Below are 11,236 nucleotides of genomic sequence, written 5' to 3' on the forward strand. Positions count from 1 at the left end.
CCGCCGCTAATGCCGTCGCGTGTAACCCGAATACCGCTTCGACGAAAATGCACGTTTATACTGCGAGCTCTCTCCTTCGGCCCCGCTGATCCCCGCGTTTCCTGTCTACGGCTGCGGCAGCTATTTTTCGATGGTTTGCAGTCGATAAGCCGGCGCATCGACGCGTAATACTCGGACCGGTACGCCGGGCCAGTCGCGCGGACGTCACATGCAAACACTTCCAAATGAGAATTCCACCTCAGCTAAGGACATATTACGCGGGTCCTTCCGCGTTACAACACACCGCACCGTGTCGCATACGCGCTTCCGCAATGAGGGACCGCAAACCCGCCTGGGCGGCGACGCGCGTCACGCGGAACGCACCGCTGCGTCCGCTGCGCGCCGCTTGTGCCGGCCGGGCCGGGCCGCGCGGCATCCGGCCGTTTCTACTTTCCGCCGGCGTTGTACAATTCCGAACCACTTCTCTCGCTTCGGGCTACGTTGCTTAGCTTCCCTGTCTGCCAGCTCCTGCCAGTCTCGTACGGCCCACTGCTTACTTCGCAGCCCGGCCTTGTGGAAGCTCAGATTGTTTCTGTTTCGCGTGTCCCGCACGTTCCTAAACCGGCGCTTTCGACTTTACCCGACTGGAAATTTTGATCAGGTTCATCTAACATTGATAAGGACCTAATAGAGTGAATGGAAGGTAATCCTGAGTAAGTCAGGTATTCCTTATAACGTCCTAACAAATGAGTAAGGAAGACCTTTATAAGGTTGTAATAATTGAGTCCACATTAGGACTTTAATGTACCAACCTAGTGTATGATATAATATGCTTCAGTTCAATCAGAGATCTTACTCATTGTACCTAATATGATTTACATTATCAAGTTTTAACAAAACAATCTTCGGGTGTCATTTGCAAATATAAAGATGTTTGCATTGAGAAAACCCTTCAGATCACTTGAATATATTTGTAAAATGCTATAGAAACTATCCTCTTTTCAGCAGTCAATAAATAGTTGTAAAATTAACGTGACATGCAACTTTTCTCTTTAACACTACTTTATGTCTTGTCATCTTGTGATACCTTATGATCTTATGACATTCATTTTATGTTTCTTTTCCGAAATATTTTACAAGTGTGCGATCAAGCGATCTAAAATATTACTTCATGCAAATATCTTTTTATTTGGAAATGACATGAAAGAATTTTCGTTTCCAGCGTGTCATTTCTTATTTCCAATGTCATCATCCAATATAGCCGTGGCGAGTAATCAGGAGACATAATTTGAAAAAAGGAAACGTAATAAGGATTCCACAAGGCAACTCAATAAGGGCCTGACTATGAATCCTTACTAAGGTCCTGATATCCACGCTGCGTTACATGACTTACTAGATTACCCGATAGCATCACCTTATTGGGAGCTAATGTCCAAATGAGGTTAACCTGATCAGGATAAATGGGATACTGATGGGATAAATTTCTAGTCGGGTAGTCCATGGGTGCGTTCACGACACTCAACGGTTGAGCAACTGTTGAATAATTCGTCAACGTTATCGCCTGAATGTAAGGATCTGACAGTAAGGACCAATATAGTCACTAATCGCTCACTGAGCGATTTTCTCCGCTGAACGCAATGAATGCTGCTCAATCTCTCAGGGCTAGCGTGTACGGCGGCGCGCCGCTTCTATCTCCTGTCTTTCCGCCACTCGCGGTCTCTTTCATCTTCGGGCGATCCCGGAATTACGACAAATCGCGTATCCCGAGTCCGCCTCCGCCTCCGCCTCCGCCGGGAAAATTATATCGCTATGTGCATTTAATAATCCGAGGAACGTCCATTGCGGGATTAAAAGATGATTAATGCGACATCGCGTTAGTCGCTGGAATAATTCGGACACGCTGCAAAGGCAATGATACGTAACGCGGTGTAACGTAATAAAGAGAACGTCTAGTTGCAGTCCGCGAAAGTAAGCGCTCCATTCCGAGGACGAGCGGGGCAACGGGGAAATACGAGCGTCATAAGCTCCCGGCTGCGTGGATTACCTATTCCCACGTAGACCCGCGAAAAGTTGGTTTACATACCGTGAACGCAAACGCACACAAAGTGGACCGTCGCTGTAAAAATCCAGCGCTATTTCAAACCAAACGTCGATGCTTTCACCGATGCGGTCGCGTCATAAACGCCGCGGCTGCAAAAAGGGGAAAAAATATTTAAAAAATGAAACAAAAGGGAAACGGTAGAGCGAGAAAGAAAGGAAGGGGGGGGGGGACGAGAGAGCGAAAAAGCAAATAAATGCGAATTGTTTGGCATATTTCGGAATTCTGCGGGGCGCGTGTGGCTCGAAGCTGATTACAGTCGATATTCGGCCGAATCGACAATGCGATGCAACGCAATGATCCAGTCACGGAGGTCGGTCGCTCGCTCGCTCGCTCGCTCGCTCGCGATTGCGAACACGATGATCCCGATGTGCGGCACCGGCCAGCACGATGGAGCCAATCACCCGTGGCGCGCATAACAATGTACGATGCGATTTAATAATTCCGCGCGCGTCCGCGGCCGCATCGTAGTTCGCGCCTATTAAGAAGAATCTGTCGGGGATACAAACGCGATGAGCTCGTTTGCTGAGCTGCGCTGTCGTTGTAACGATCGGCAGGATTTTTATACGGTAATACACAGCCGCCCGCCGCTGTGCGGTAACGGGGAGAAAACAAAGGCAGCGTCGCGGGAATGACTTAACGAAGTGTGACGTGGAGGTTCAAATATGTATAATACAGTAAATAAATAATTGGATGGCTTCGTTGTTAAAGTCGGCTGCGACGCTTCGTATTCATCGATCGGTAGTACACAAATATTCCCGTATTTGTATTTGCAATTTTCCAGGCTATGTTTTCTGTCGACAACTTTTCTTTTTTTTCTTTTTTTTTTTTCAACAACGATCTTCTCGTATGAAACTTCGTGGAGTATCGAAAAGCGCGGGTGGATTCGTAGACAATTTTTGAATGGTGAATTTAGGCAATGGAGACTTTCGAGCGCGGATACACTAAAAAGTAGTTCCGCTGCCCGTTACTTTCCAGAATACAAATAGACCCCGCGCGCCGAAAGTGTTTTGTGATTTCCACGCGGTGCTGCCAGCACAGAGCGCGGATCGAGAATAGCTTCTTTTTGTTATACGTACTTTTTGTTATACGTACTTTTTCAATTACAATGCAACGACTTTAACCTCGTCTCTGTCTCTCTCTCTCTCTCGCTCTCTCGCTCTCTCGCGCGAAACTCGCGCCACACAGTGCGACCCGGTTTCACTTGTGTGTGTGTATTTTCGGCGCCCCGTGTATGCGTAAAGTCATCGTCAACACATCGCCGGGGAAACTTGCTGTAACGAGAACCGGATTTTGAACGCGGAGCTTATATTTAGATAGGGATCGTATTTCGAACGCGTGGCCGTGTAAACTATTAATAACGAAATCAATTATTCTCAAGCAACCCCCTCACGCGAGCGGCGTGCGTGCGCGTTGTATGTTGTTACTGTTTAATGAATATTAAAGTCCGGCCATACTGTTTGTGCGATGAATCAAATATCAGCTGCCGTGACATATTTTCGAGGAGAAGTCAAATGTGAAGCAAAGACACGGCGACGTTTGTAGAAATTACGTATTTTCTGCGTTGTCACTTGTTTTACGATTTAGCGGGTCTCGATTGTGTCAGCACGGCAAGTAGCGCGAGAAAAAATAACCGGCCGACGGCGACGATCTAATAACGATAAGAAAAATATACGGAAATCAGCGCGATACATCGACGGCAGTGCTGGCAGCAATGTACGGGAATGCGCTTAATCGACTCAGATAACGTCGAGTTTATTCATGAAGGTATCAAATGGTAATTCCCATCGAGCGCCGTCAATCGCTTCCATTTTACGACAGGCGTTTTTGCACCGCGCGAAAAATGTCTCGCCTGCCCGCGAGATGTAAATTATTAAACGCGCCCGCGCGCCAAGCACGCGAGCCGCGTCGATAATGCAGTAACAATTAACGGCGCGCGTAATTTAATACGTGCCGCACAATGTAACGCAATGAAAAGTGCAGGGACACGGAAAATACTCTATTTAACAAAAGCGAATACGTTACCCCCGGATTCGTACCGTAAATATTATACGTTATTAAAGCCTCGAATGATCGAGCGGCCGCGCGACGTGAGCGTCCATTCCCCGCGGGTTATTCGCAAAAAATCACGCGAGAAATTCACGCGTATATGCCGCAACACGCGCGCGCACGGCGGAGCGTTTCGTGAAAGAGGCATAACACAGCGCTGCCTCGCCGTGTGCAGCTCGCAAGCGCAGTGCTTTAATGAGCAACGGATTAAAAACTACCCCCGGCGATCTCCCGGCAAACAAAGGTAGCATCAGCAGCACTACTGAATTTCAATCTAACGTATTACCTTTCCCGCGGAGGGCAGAGAAAAACAAAGAAAGAATGAGAGTGAGAGTGAGAGTGAGAGTGAGATGGAGGAGGGGAACGGGAAGAAATACACAGAGAAAAATGTTCGGTTGAATGAATCAATTCTTCGGTGAGATATGAACGGTCCAGAAATTGCGACGATTGGAAGTGGCAGAATTATCTGGAAATTAATCAGAAATCTTGATAATTTCCACCGAATTCTGACAACTCTTCAAGCCGGAACTCCCGAATCGTTCATACTTGAGCAGAAGATTGTTTCACTCGACCACGTTATTTTTCTCCGTGTGTCTAAGCACTTTTCCGAGTGCTGAATTCACAATGCAGATGCGAAAGTTAATTACAGAATGACCGAGCTCTCTTATCCGGTTATACATATGTGGCTGTTATCCGGCGGTTCGCTTTAAGAATCGACGATACCCGCGAGAATCGCGTCCAAACGTGGAGTGACGTCAGAAGCGGGGAAGATCTCCGCGAATGATTCTTGCAAACTCTCGCGCCCGTCGGCGAGCGAGAATGAGATTTATCTCTTTAGCTCGGTTTAGCAAAGGTCATAGAAGCTGGTCGCGGACTCCGTCGCCGGTCCATCGCCGGCGCGCGCGTCCAGCGAAAACCCGGATCTGCCTGGTTTCCGTAAAGTTTCGACAGCCCCTGTTGCGTTCTCTACGATATGACGAGGGCTGCGATATCAATTTTACAGACTGGTTTTTACCATTACCATACGATATATTTCAGCGACAGCTGGGTAGCCCAATCCTTCTTAATCGGTGGGAGACGAGGTTCCGCGGGACATTGATATGTTTGATGTTCCAAGCGATTAAGTGTCAAAAGCGAAAGAGCGTGAGGTCTTGCAAATTAATTAAGAGAGATTCATTTCCCGATAAATTTTAAATGAACGTAAGCAGAACCCTCCAGCCAGCGTCTGATTATCGCGATTCTTTTGCGTTAAGGAGCCGGTCTCTCTGCGATTAAAAATATCAAGTAATTAATTCCACGGCCCGCAAAATCCGAAAAATTCAAGCATGCGCTCTTGCAGTTCTGTCGGCGTGTCGGCAAATCTGCGAGTAGATATGAATTTAATTATAAATATTTAATTATAAATAACTCGGTTAATTACAAATAACTCGGCAAAATTTATGTGGATGCACAGTCTCGGCCTTCGCATGGCTTCGTACGAAACAAGAAACGACCTCGACGCTGTTGGTTCGCGCGAGTTGCATCGGTCAAGCTGAACTGAAGCAGAAAATTGTTGCCGCTCCTCAACGCGGCTGAGCATTTGCGCGTTACTCATGTTATTTACATTGTCTGCGCGAACCATTTCTCTTTCCTCTCCCGGGGAGGGATACGTCCTGAGAATTCGTCTACGAATTCGCGAGTTACGTCAAAAAAACGCGAGCACGTAGAATATTAATTTATCGCCGGCTCGATGTATCATCCGTATTTTTGCCGATGCCATGAAACGGATACGCGTTGTGTTTTCGTTCGATCATCCGCGCGTGAAGATAAACGATAATCTTCGCGGGACTCTCGCCGTCCCTCCCTCGGATTTGTTTATAACAAATGGCAAGATGTAGGAGGGATCTAACGAGTCGCTCAGCACGCGTTCGCGCAATGTATTCTCGCGATCGAGAGACCTTCGACGCGAAGGGGGGATGCGACATGTAATTGTGGAAATGCCAATGTTATCGCGAAACAAACATTTAAGCCTTTGCACTCGGAATGCCAGCGCAGCTGGCATGAAGAAGATTTGAAGACAGAGAGCGATGAAAGAATAAATTGCGGCGGCAACATTAAAAGGAAATAAAGATTCTTTTTCGTAGTTTTTCTAGGAATTTAGGAGTTATATTTATAATTATCAAAAATTGGTGAAAGGAAGTGTGGAAATATCGCTCGAGTGCAAAGAGTTAAAGAGACAACACACCTACACACGCACTAGGAGAGCGCAATGTCCGTCGGAATGAAAAGAGATACAACTTGAACCGAGACGTAGCGCTTGCACGACATCGATCTCGAATAATTTCAGTCTAATAATTCGGGAATGTATTCGCAAAATTATAACGTAGTTAATAACGTCTAGTTTCGGTCGAGAGGGCGCCGTTCAGTTGATTGCCCCAATGCATAATTTAAGCAGGCTGGACGTAAGGAATTTCTCCACTCTTGGCGAACGCTTTCGACGATAAGATGAATAATTAAATGAATAATTAAGCGGACGGTGGAACAGAGGCGTAAAGTGAAGTAATCCTGAATCTAGCCCGTGCCCGTTTAAGTGTAACGAGTTTAAAACCCGGTGTAACAATTTGCATTTGCTTAGCATAATCTATCACGATGCATATTGGCCGGTTATACCGGGGGTTTTATCCATTAAACATCGATATCTCATCGACGAGCGGTGATTTCATAGCCTGATTCTCCATCAAGTTGTCGAAGAATGTCGAATGGGAAACATCGAGAGGTATCTCGCACTCGAAAGTGCAATTCCACAAAAAAAGAAAACGTTTCCCTTGTCGAAGTGCAAAATTCAAGAAACGAAATAACGGTTATACTTCCAAGAGAGAAGTTTATTCACGCGCGTGCGCAAAAGTTCCGCGATTCACATTTCTATGATCTAAACCGTATCGTTGACAGATAGGCGAATAAAAGTTTCAAAATCGCGGTTTTGCCGCGCACACGATTCTCTGTGCGAAAACCTCGAATCCAAAAAAATCAATTTCTGCTCGTTCGGAACATTTCCGCACGCGGCGAGAGACACGTAACTAATCGAGAGAGAACGTTCTTTTTTATTTTCTCTCTCCCCCACCCTCCCTATCTCTCTCTTTCTCTCCCGCTTTCCTAACGGGATCTCTGGCATCTCTGGTACACCTGGACGACATCCGAGCTTATGATTGCGTTTCGAGACAAAGAGACGCACCGCGACGCTTCCGCAAAAAGAAAAGAGCTCCTCTGGAGAAGTAATTATAGTGTTCTTCAACGGGATCTCGAACCGCCATTCTGTGAAACTACCATTTTCTAAAGACCCTACTACAATGCGACTGTCGCTTCTTGTGGATCCGTCTTCCTTCAACAATCGATCCCAATTCAAGCCAATTCCACTTCCAATCAATAATCTGTCCCCCAATAGCCCGTCGATTAAAAATCGTAGGCACATTAAGTGCTTTAAGTTGAGGAGTTGACAAATTTCCTCTCCCGCACAATGTTGGTGCAAAAGTAGTTTGTCGTAGTTTCTCATAACTTCACCGTTTCTCATAACTTTAACGTATACAAAGCGTTGCACTGGGTCGCGCGCATTCTCACATAAATATCCGAAATGTACTTCTTACTAAACAAAGGTCCTATTTGCTTTTTTATACTCGTCGTTTAAATTCACTGTCATATAATCGTGTTTCTCTTTTCTTTCCTTTCGAGATATTTCTGTATTCAGTTCTGTGTCTGTTGTTTTTTCTTTTGCCACAATGCTGTTGTGGAAAATTAATCCTGGAACGATAATAGACGCATTTATCTTCCCCCCCTCCCTCTCTCCCTCTCTCTCTCTCTCTCTCCTCGGGTTCTCTTTGTCTCTATGCGTGCATTGCGTTGCGATTGTGCTCCGTTGTACGCATAAGCAACTATGCAAAAGAAACACCCTTCGAGCATGTTCGACATTCCCGTTATAAAGCTCGCGCGAGACGCGCAGACACACAACCGTAAATTCTATTCTCCCGGCAAAATCGAAACGCAGAGATTGGCGGTGCGCCAGAGAACGCGTCAAACCCTCGTCTCGCGATTCCGGCGCGCCTCACGTCGAAATAACTCTCGCGACCGCGACCGCGACCATTCACGGGTAGGTCGCAATTATTTGCATTTCTTCGGCGTAATTCATTCTTCTCGCGACGTAGCGTCTCTCCCGTCGCCGCATGTAAATATATTCCCGTTCGCGTCAATCTTCCCGAGATATACGCGCACACACACACACGCACACACACACATAGGGTGCCCTCCGCGAAGCGCCGCTGCAGCAACAGCAGCAGCTTTCTGCGAGTGCGGATTTAGATCCCGCTAAGGCGAGATCGAATTTTCCGCGCTGAGAGAGTCCAATTGGACGCTACGCCTTTCCGCACCTCCCCGTCGCCCGCAGAATATCTCGAATGAATTCTCGCCGGCGCTTGTTAACACCGCCGAGCGTTAACGCACACGCGGCGCCGAGAATTGCGGAAGGATATTCGTGACGCCACAACCGCAGCCAAGTCCTTCCGCATCCTTCCTCGACTCGACGAGGATCGAGGTCGAGGCGCAGCCTCGAAACAAACGGCACCCTTCGCTAAAATTTCAAGTTCTAGCCGAGACACCCCGTATATTCGCGACGCTCGGCACACGGGGGTGGATTCGCTCGGCGAGAAGTATCAGCCAACGGGAGTATTAAACTTCCGAATTTATAGCGCGCGTCTAATCCGCCCATCGATCGGACGGACGCGACGACGCGACCGCCGCCGCCGGCGGCGCCGTTCGCGCCTTCGCGCCGTTCGCGCGCGGCAAGGAAATATTTCGCCGGAATATTATTAGCACGAGAGCCTCATCGCCTTGTTAACCGCCCTCTCGCCATTCCCTCTTCTCCCCTCCCCCCTTCCGTCCGACCGCGCAGCGTGCAGCTACACCGCCGGGTCGAATTTACTGCGCGCCGACTGCACTTGGGGCGATTTATACTTGAGCGTACGAGCGACGGCGATACCGGCACGTCCGCCACGTTGAATTACGACGTCAGAACGGGCAAAATGTTGTTCGCAGTTTACGCCGGTCCGAACGGATGATTCCGTGCGGACGACGTTGTTAATGCTCGATGGAGCGGAGAAATTGTTATTATCGCATACTTGCGCGCGCGCGCGCGGCGGAGAGCCGCTAGCGAGCGAGAATATTTACCCGCGGCTGTTTGTTTCCGCTTCGCGATGTGTTCGAACGGATTCGCGAACACGCGTCCGCTCGCAAGCGAGCGAGCGAGCGAGCGACGGCCGATGAAAAATCCGGGGGAGAAACTACGGCGCGAGTAACGGCCGCGAGATAATATCGGCTGACGTGGCCGGTCGTGGAGGTTATCGTCGTCTTGAATTTCCTTTTTCTTCCGCTCTCCCCGCCCTCCTTTCCTCGGCAGCCTCGGCTGTCTACGAGTACGCGGCGCGGCCGGCGGTTGAAAATCACGCGATATTAGACGATCGTTACGGCGAACAGATGCCGTGCGATTTTCCGAGCGGCCAAGTTTTTCGCCGCCTGCCCGCGAGCGAGATGAGCGCGAGCGTAAGCTTTCATTACGACGCGCGCGCGCGCGCGCGCGCGCGAGCGACAAACTCCAAGGGCGATGCGTTCTTCCGGGGGGAACAGAGCGCGCGTGGAAACGTCGCTTCAGCGGGGCTTTTTTGCGCGAGACCATCTTCCGGAGCGCACTTCATGTATAACTCACCTGCTGGATACGCCTCGCGTCGATTTTGCTACCGCCGCGGCCGACGTGTGTGCCCTCTTTGTGCGATTTATATCCTGCTCCTTAATTGCAAACGCGCGCGCGCGCGCGCGCGCGAGTGTGCGAGCGCATTGGAAATACCGCGGACCGAAACACCGCGGATTAATTGGATTATCGACCGTCGTTGAATGTAACGCTTTCTCCCGAAAACAAAGATCGATGTTTCGCGAAAAATCGCGTAAGAACGACTCGTCGCGCCGCAGCGCAGCGCTCAAGTCGAAGAGACGCGGCGGCGAGGGAACACGCGGGGGAGAGATCTCGTGATTAAAATGTCCGATAAAGCGATAAGAAACGGCAGAAAAGAGCGAATTTCAGTAAAACGCCAGCGGCGATCCCGCACGGCGGCGGCGGCGGCCCTGAAAGAAACCGAACAAGCGACTGCGAAACAGGATCGCTGTGTAATCGCTTCGTAATAAACGGAGCTACGCGAAAACGGAATGTAAGGATGTTAAAATTTTCATCGTTCGTGAAAATCCGCACTCCCGAGTAACGTCGGTACAATATCTCTCTGCCTCTCGTTCTCTCTTTCTCTCCTTCTCTGGCTCAGTGCGACAAAAAATTTCGGACGTGCCCGATTGAACTGACCGCTGCGTGCTGAATTCATACTTTCGCTTGTTTGCCTCCCCCGCTCGGCAGAAAGGAGGAACAAAACCGTTGCTCTCGCACACACGGATCGCCATTATTGAGTCCTGTAGCGCGTTCTGTAACGTAACAAGCGCTACCATAATCGGCACCGCGTGCGCGGCTTGCCAGCCGCGAACATCGCGGCGCGACGCGGCCAGTCGCGATAAACAGCGACATTGTTGCCACGAGCGTGGAGTTAATCAATCCTTTCATTTAAAGCCCCGCCTCGAAAATTCACTCGCGAACGGGCGAACGAGCGAGTGGCCAGCGGCGAGCGGCGACTTTGTCCTTTTGAAAAGGATTTAATACGGTACCTCCTCTCCATTTTATTAAAATTTCTCGAAAATTATGAAACTGAATGTTATCACTGAATATTATCACAGGGCAGTCTTGCGTAATGAAAGTTTTTACTTCGCAAAGTGAGCAACAAAATAAGCACGGACAATATGAGCGTTCATAAAATATCCGCTAATGTTTATACATAATCAACACGCCGATCGCACAAAAGCGCACAATTGATTCCCCGGACAAAGGATCAATTATTTTTTAGCTCTTCTGGAAACGATACCTGCGTTCGTCGCCCGCACCTCGTATTAATAAGCGCAATCGGCGAACGGGAAAAATTTAATTCCCCGCGCGTTCTCCCTTCGTTTCCCCCCTCCTGCCCTCCCTCGCGTTCTGCGCTTTCCTTTTTGCAGGAG

General features: G+C 48.9%; 2 protein-coding genes across 2 annotated transcripts in view; one reads left to right on the forward strand and one right to left on the reverse strand.

Annotated features, from left to right (window-relative positions):
* The window catches only part of LOC105185030 (alkaline phosphatase), a 214,952-nt gene that overhangs the window by 84,581 nt on the left and 119,135 nt on the right, over nt 1-11,236 (reverse strand). The window lies entirely within an intron of this gene.
* The window catches only part of LOC105184990 (caspase-1), a 44,554-nt gene that overhangs the window by 13,177 nt on the left and 20,141 nt on the right, over nt 1-11,236 (forward strand). The gene's annotated exons all lie outside the window — the stretch shown is intronic.

The sequence above is a fragment of the Harpegnathos saltator genome, unplaced genomic scaffold (genome assembly GCF_003227715.2).
Source record: "Harpegnathos saltator strain DR-91 unplaced genomic scaffold, Hsal_v8.6 scaffold467, whole genome shotgun sequence".
NCBI lineage: Eukaryota > Metazoa > Arthropoda > Insecta > Hymenoptera > Formicidae > Harpegnathos > Harpegnathos saltator.